An 8,986-nucleotide genomic window follows, 5' to 3' on the forward strand; every position below is an offset into this window, starting at 1 on the left:
CGCCGTCAGTGCACCGCATGACATTACTTAGGGCTCTTGCAGCGTCCCGTCGGCCCTTAGCTGTAACCCTTTTCATTCTTTTTACTGTACCTTTGTTCTAATTTTTTCGCCATTTTGATTGGGAGTCGCATTCATTCAGAAATTATACACCTTCCAGTGCAACTCATATCTGTTTGGTCTGCTTGTTTAAAAACTCATGCTAGCAACGAGGAACGAAACCGTAACAACGAAAGACAAAGCATATTTTCCAGACCTCGGTAAAATACTGTAACCATTACAGGCCTGCTGTCAGTAAGACATATTTTCCTTATTTTTTTTTCTATAGCCATTAAGTGCACAGCATGATACCGCCTAGAAAGAGTTATTGAACCGTTACGACAGAATTTTCATTTTAAATTTTGACATGCTTTTGTTGTTTTTGTAGCATTACATTGTTAACTAACTTGATGTTTGAAATGTGAAGTAAATTTACAATTTTATGGTAGTAAATTTACCCAAGGAAAAGTAAAGAATAACGAAAATTGATTTTTCTATTCCATATATTCATGCTAGGAAAATAAGTGCGCACCTCTTCATTAATATGCCTAGAAAATGGCAGTAATTTTCCAAGAAAATAAATGTTTTGAAGTGGACATCCATCAAGCGCTTATTAAAAGTATGAACACGGAGCTCAGGTGTTTGTAATCGTTCATTTTGTCATCATTATCATCTCCATTGCTGGGTGAAAATTACTCTGTAGTTATACCTGGCGCCCAGTTATTCTGTAAACAAAACCATTGTGATTTTGTGTCAGGAATAATATATATATATATATATATATATATATATATATATATATATATATATATATATATATATAAATGGATGTATGTATATATGTATGTGTATGGTCCAGTATAACCGAAACACATTAAGCAGTTTCGACAAAACTTGGTATACATATGAATTACCATCTGGAAAAGAATACTGTGGTGGTAAGGCATCACTGGCACCAAAGGAGGCCGTGTGGAAAGGAGGTGAAATGGGAAAAATATAACCGAAAACGACAGGTATAACTGTCTCTAATCCATAGTTTTTGAGGTAGCTGAGATGCCCTTTAAATCCCAAGTTCAGCAGCAATAGGAGGGAGGATGGGAAGGGGGTGACATGTATAAATAACTGAAAACAACAGATATTAGTGTCTAATCTGTAGTTTTTGTGGTCACTAAGAGGATTAGTGACACTCCCCAGTGCCTGTTAAGTCTGTTGGTCAAGTTCAGGCTCGTTAGGAGAGGCGGGTGGGAAGGGGGTGACATGTAAAAATAACTAAAACCAACGTATATTAGTGTCTAATCCATAGTTTTCATGGTCTCTTGAGATGAATAGTCACACTTCCTGGTGCCTTTTATGTCCAAGTTCAGGGAGTGACATGTAACAATAACTGTAAACGACAGGTATTATTAGTGTCTAATCCATAGTTCTTGAGCTAGCTGTCATTAATAGTGACACTGCCGATGAGCTTTAAGTTAAAGTTCATCCCTGATAGGAAGAGTGGTGGAAAGGGGTGAAATGTAAAAATAACTAAAATGACAGATATTAGTGTCTAAACTACAGTTTTTGAGGTCAATAAGATGAATGGTGACACTTCAGATGCTCATTAAGTCCAAGTTCATCCCCGACACGAAGGGAGGGTGAGAAGGTTTGGGAATGGGATGATGTAAAAATAACCGAAAATGGCAAATATTAGTGTCTAATTCATAGTTTTTGAGGTTACTGAGATGAATACTGACACTCCTGATGCCCTTTAAATCCAAGTTCAGCCCAGATAGGAAGGGCAGGTGAGAATGTATGAAAAATGAAATATCAAATACAACTTAGTTTTTGAGGTTGCTTGGATGAATAGAGATACTCCCAGTGCCCTTGAAGTCCAAGCTCAGTCCCAATAGGAATGAGGGGTGAGTAGTGGTGAAATATAAGATGTCAAAAATGTGGGACAATGTAACTATCTTAATCAACAGGAAAGAGAGAGAGAGTTTATTGTTTGTCATTCAGAGTTTTCCCGGGCAGCGCTGGGTATATGTATATATGTACGTGCATACATAATTTCTTTCATGGATGAATTCCATGTATAGCAAAACTTCCACAGCATTAATTGCTTTGTACAGCTAGACAGCAAGCTCATCAGCAGTTTTAGCACCCCTTCCCCGGCATATGCATACGCTGCGCCACTCACACTAATCTCGCTGGTAGACTTGCTCCTCCTAGGGAAGAAAGAAAGGCCCCTCGGGTTCCAATATGTTTTCCTCCTTCTCCCACCCACCACCCCCGCGTATCACTTTCTTGGTTTTCCTCTCCCCTTTCGTAACTCATCTTACTTTACACTTTTTTTACCGACATATTGGCCTTCATTTATTTCACCTATGGTAAATTTTTACCATTTTCATCCATCTCAGAAATTAGCACTTTTCCTACTTAGCGAAAGGTATTCTGGAAAAAAGCGCTCATCTCAACGGGGTTTTATACTTTCATGCGTATTCAACACCAATACTTGACTTCCATAAAGATGTTTGGTTAAATAATCCCTTCTTGCATTTCTACTCTAAGTCCCAAAGAAACTCCACATCTTTTATGTGTCTTGCTCCCTTCTTTTTTTCTCCCATAATGAGAATCCTTTCACAATTTGTTACATTAGCACTCAAAACATGTCAAATTCACCTACTATTCTTCAGTCATCCATATCTACACTCATTGCTCTATCTCTAGTTTTCATATACTCTTATAACGAAATTCTTGCTCCCATATACTCACAACTCTTACTCTTACCGCAAGCTACATCTCTTCTATTGGTTTCTACAATTTCTCTTTACTGCCTCCCATTAGTATAGTCTTCTTCAAACAGACCCTTTTCACTCCATTCACGACTCATTTGTATGATTTATATTTGTGTGTGTATTGAATATATATCTTATCAATGTATATATATATATATATATATATATATATATATATATATATACACGCATACATACATACATATACATACATAATTTATATGTGTATGCATTTCTTTAGATCCCCATTCCTTTGTCATTCGAAGTGTAGCATCCGTTAGTAATCAACATAAACTGTCTTTTTTTCCTTATCTGAACCCTACAAATAAAATAACATTGCAAAACAAGGACGGAATATATATAAACTAATATTTAAGCTTCACTGTGTAGCGACTTGTAAGTACGCTTCTATTTGGAACAAGACGGAAAAACATATAGTGTGTCGTTGACTGTGAGGAGAGTTTCAGAAACAAGGATTATTTTTATAAACTTAGTTAAAAGGTCTTTATATGTGTTTGTTACGGAAACTGGAAGGAAATAAACATAAATTCAGTCTTTAATTATACATATGTGTATATATATATGTTTATATTATATATTTTATTATATATATATGTAGTTCTATATATATGGTATTAAAATAATGTATTATTATATTTATATATATATTTATAATATATATATATATATATATAATATGAATTAATATTATATATTATATCTATATATATATATTTTAAATATATATATATATATATGTTACGTGCGTGGCTGTGTGAGGGTTATCATTTATTCTAAAATTAACTGACATCTGACAAGACTGCGTGCCATGCAGGCAACAATAGAAAACAAGGAAAAAAAAGGTATTAGAAACGATGGATTTAAGGGAAATGCAACATTATATGTAACTAAAATTATTATTATCATGTCACTCAGAAGAATTTTACACAGGAGCTGAAGGCACTAGCTCCATGGCACCGAGGTTACATTAATTAACTAATCAAATAATGCTTAATGAAGAACCCAGAATTTAAAGGAATAAAATTCTGGTTTAGTTATCACCAATCATAAAATAATAGTAAACAGCAGCTCTTTATTCTTTCACCCTAGGACTTGGATGGTTGCTACCCTGGCACCGTGGAACACGTTAGATGTGGTACACAACTTCTTGCGTTCTCTTAATTCTGCAAATTAAGGATGCACTGTAATTCTCCATCTAAACGCGATTAATGCAAATGTGGAGTTGCGTAAGGCAAAGAGGATAAGTAACTTAACACTGTTACGAGTCAGCAATATATATGAACACTCTTGGATGCAAGTCACAAATATTTTCCACTTCACCTATTCTCTGAAGGAGATGCAATGGGGAATTGAGTTATATATTATGAGAACAGACAGTAATTAAGCAAGGACAAGAATTGTGCGTTGAAACAAATTTCAAAACCAAACTGTACCTTGTTCTTTGACAATGGGAGTCTTGGAGTTGAGCCGGGCACGAGAAGAGCTTAGTGGGGGAGACCATTCTCGACCCCGCGTGAGTGAATGGCTTGGCTGAATAGCCCGGTGTGAGCAGGACTACCTCTGCTATAAGAATGACAATAAGAAAGAGAGCCCGAATCGCTGCTCCAGCTGTCTTTTTCTTTCCTTGCTTTGTCTCTTGTTTGACACATCTTGGTGCCCGCTTTCTTGGGCTGTTGACGGTTGCCCGATGACATTTGGACGACAGCACTAGGTATGGGAAACATATGACAATGGTGGATTTTGGGGGAAGGAGCGAAGTTGGAAAATCTACCGTGTCGAATTGTTGATGACTTAGGAAAGGGAGAGGCACGGCTGATGTGGGTGGTCTTGCTTTTTACAAGAAGTGGAAAAAATATATATATTTTTAAGATTTTTTAAACTGTGGGCTTCACATACATCTTATGTTTGTACGTTACAATATATATATATATATATATATATATATATATATATATATATATATATATATATATACATATATATGTATATATTGTGTGTTTATTATACAGTTTTTGTTTTTTTATTTATCAAAAGTTTCCGACTAGAATTAGTTTTCTTTCCTGTGCACTTCTTTGGCGTGTTTAAGGGTGATATCTCTTTGTCACTTTGTTATTTTGTCTTGTTGTTTTCCTTAAGTTTATTTTTTGTATTCAGCCTTTTTAACTTTAGGTTATTTCAGAGATTAATGTATTGCTTTTATTTCATGTTTCAAGGTGTAGCATTTAGTCCAAGTGAAAAGCAACTAATGCATTTTGTAAGAAGTATTGAAGACTTCCTTAAAGTGGGTTTTGACATAAAAGATGTAAAGTCCTGGTGAGGCTAATGGAAAGTTTCACCGTCTGAATTTCCAACGGATATATTATCATGTTAACTTCACCAGATGAATTACGGCGCTTCCGTTTGGTGGAAGCGTCCGGCGAAACTGGCAGCCCTGTCGCTTCGTTGAACTCTTAAGGAACCGAGAGATTTATTTTTATGAGCCGTTTCAAAGGCAGTTCCCTGGCTATCACCACTACTACTACAACTAGTGTCCACGCACGCTAACAGTATTGTCTTGTGAAACTATCTCTCTCTCTCTCTCTCTCTCTCTCTCTCTCTCTCTCTCTCTCTCTGTTTACAGAACGTATTTTAACGATTAATAAGTAAAGTTCACCAGGGGACATTCAGCTGTAGGTATTACAGTTATGCCTTTTAGTATCAAAAGATTTAGATTCCCCAGTAATTTAGAGAGGAGGTGATGCTGAAAAAGCTTTTAGGTTATACCTTAGGTATTATGATTAAGAAATTATGTTGAGTGGTTTAATGGCAGAAAAGTACACTCGATGATTATATGTATTTAAAAAGGTGAACAAAACAACAATGTTGCTTTTATCAGCTTGCAGATTTATGAACGCAATAACTATTTGAAGACAATGGCATTTTACTGTAAAGAAAAAAACAGTAATTCATACGTAGGAACTAATAAAGTAAGGTCAATTGTGCTGAAGAGGGGATGAATATGGAGAGTTTTAAAGGGTCCATTGGGGATAGTTGTGAGATGCAATGTAGACATTTCTTAAGGTTCTTTGCTACGTGCATTCGTCCCGTAGCTGCAACCCCTTTCGTTCCTCTTACTGTACCTCCTTTCGTTTTGTCTCTTCCATCTTTCTTTCCAACTCCCCTAACAATTGATTCATGTGCAACTGAGGTTTTCCTCCTGTTAACCTTTCAAACCTTTTACTGTTAATTTCCGTTTCAGCTCTGAATGACCTCACAGAGCCCAATGCTTGGCCTTTGGCCTAAATTCTATGTTCAGTCAATCAATGGAGAAAGAATTGTGTTATTCCTGATGAAGCAAGGGTTTAACCACGTAGGAACTGGGTCTTATTAAGTGTTCAAAGCTGAACGAATACTAAGAAAAATTTCAACTAGGAAGTTACATAAGAATGTAATTGAGGCGATTGAAGGGAAGCAGACAGGTTATTGTGCACATTTATCGCAACATAATTAAGGAGATTAAAAAACATGATGTATCTCAAGACTGTGGTTCTCAGTCGCTGGAATAATCATTTTGTAGAGGTAGCTGAAGGACATAGTCGACCGGTGTGCGAGTTGTGATATCATTGCTGTCAGAGACTTGAATGAGAAAGGAATTCAAGGAAATTGAAATTTGAAAATGTCTAAGTACGAAAAATGCTAAAAAATGGTGTTATTTCTAGGAAGGTGTTTAAAAAGTTAATTTGAGTAAATGACTGGGTAAAAGTTATCAAAGATTGTGTAAAAGGATGAGTGTTGCCTTTTCTACAGGAAAAAAGTGATGCAAAAGTACAAATGCTTAGGGTCAGAAGCTTACATAGAAATATCGATTATGTTTGGTACAGATATGCAGGTGGGTCATGACAGAGTAAGTAAATTACTACGTGGACTTGAGAACTTGTTTGGAATGAATGTTTATGACACTGAGGTGCGGGTGGTTTGAGAAGGGCGTGTGGGGAGAATAATCAAGATTCTTTCCCGTAGGGGGATTAGCGCCTACAGTAAACCTTGCTTGGTGCACTGTAGCCGTCACTTAAGGCTATTTACAGTGTCCTCTCGGCCCCTAGCTGCCACCCCTTTCATTCCTTTGTCTGTATCTCCGTTCATAATATCTTCCATCCATCTTAGTTTCCACCCTCTCCCAGCAGTTGTTTCTTACTGCAACTGCGAAGTTTTCCTCCTGTTACACCTTTCAAACCTCCCTTTTAGCGCCTCATTGGCGTGGTTGGTATGGTCTTTGCCTGTCACCTCGGTGGCCGCGAGTTCGGTACTCGGGCATGCCACTGAGGGGTTAGAGATGCGTATTTCTGGTGATAGAAGTTCACTCTCGACGTGGTTCGGAAGTCACGTAAAGCCGTTGGTCCCGTTGCTGAATAACCACTGGTTCCATGCAATGTAAAAACACCATACAAACAAACCTCCCTTTTCTCTCAATTTCCATTTCAGCGCTAAATGACCTTCTAGATCACAGCACTTGTCCTTTGGTCTGAGTTGTATAGTCCATATTTTTTTTTACTCTGTGAAGAGAGATTTACAAATGTTATCTTGGAGGACAAAGAATATTTCGCACAAATGGCTCCCATCTAAGAGTATTTTCGAAATCTCATCATTAAAGTGAAGCCAGGGTCTTAGTTATAGTTCAGAAAGGTATTCGCTTGGCGCAAAATTCAGATTTTAACTTGAATGCTTCTGGAGGGGTGATAATAATCATTATGTGGGATTACTGTAAGTGGCAGAGACTGGTTAGTGACTTGTTGGTTAAAAGTCTGAAAAGGAAGTGAATAGTTGCAGTTACAATGAAATTTATTTTTAGTCGGAACTTAGTTGTCATTATTATTATTATTTTCATTTTATTTATTTTTTTGTATCACACTCATCCTATTCGACTGGCTGGATTTGATAGTGTCGGGTTCCGGGTTACATCATGCCTCCTTAGGAGTCAACTTTTCTCACTATGTGAGCTGTTTCCAGTAGCACACACTGCAGCTACTTTGGCATCTAGTTTTTCCAGGTTCCTTTTCAAGGATCTTGGGATCGTGCCTAGTGTTCTTATGATTATGGGTACAATTTCCACTGGCATATTCCATATACTTTTTTCTATTTTCAAGTCATGATATTTCTCAATTTTTTCTCTTTCTGTCTCATCTACTCTGGTGCCCCATGGTATTGCGACATCAATGAGTGATACTTTCTTCTTGATTTTATCAATCAGCGTCATGTCTGTTCTGATACCATAGTGCGAGAGATCGTTTTCAATCACTCCCTCAGGTAGCTAGTGTTTCTTGCACAGGCTCCAGTGGAGGGCTTTGCCACTGAATCATGCCTCTTTTTGTACTGGTTCTGTGCAAGTGCTGGACATTCGCATGCTATGTGGTTTATGGTCTCGTTTTTCATATTGTACTTCCTGCATATGGATGAGATATTATTATTATTATTATTATTATTATTATTATTATTATTATTATTATTATTATTATTATTATTATTATTATTATTATTATTATTATTATTATTATTATTTCACTCTAGAAAGACACCACAGAACTATGGTCCGGCTTCAGTGAGGAACTTCTTACTTCTTATTTGATGCTTCCCATGTTTTAGTTTATCGAAGTTGAAAAAGCCTCTCTTCTCTCTCTCTCTCTCTCTCTCTCTCTCTCTCTCTCTCTCTCTCATTTTACGTACACGTTTATTTGTTTCCAGATGAGTTCTGTTAGGACGAATTCTATTGTTGAGAGGAGGCCCATTTTCCTAATGTTCTTCGTATATTAGATATTTGCGTGTCCTCGAGAATCTCATGTTCGTATTTATGAAGGAAAGTTGAAGTCAGAGAGGCTTCCCTCAGCCTACTTCAGACTGCTTTCTAGTTAGCCTTGTGTGGCCTTGGAGATAGATAGTGTTTAAGAAATGGTTGTAATGAATTTGCAGTTCCCAGGATTAGTTGCATGAATATCCTCTTTCAATCTCACCTCATCCACTTATGCATTAAACTGAATTTGTGACTCACTTCTAATTTCTGTTAGGTGTTTGTGTTGACAGTTAATATTGTACACATTTTTCGGTTGTAATTATGTTTTATACTAAATATTTTTAGTCGATTCAAACCGTGTTTGACTTAACGTAACCGTGACTAGTATCAG

Source organism: Macrobrachium nipponense, chromosome 3 (genome assembly GCF_015104395.2).
Source record: "Macrobrachium nipponense isolate FS-2020 chromosome 3, ASM1510439v2, whole genome shotgun sequence".
Classification (NCBI taxonomy): domain Eukaryota; kingdom Metazoa; phylum Arthropoda; class Malacostraca; order Decapoda; family Palaemonidae; genus Macrobrachium; species Macrobrachium nipponense.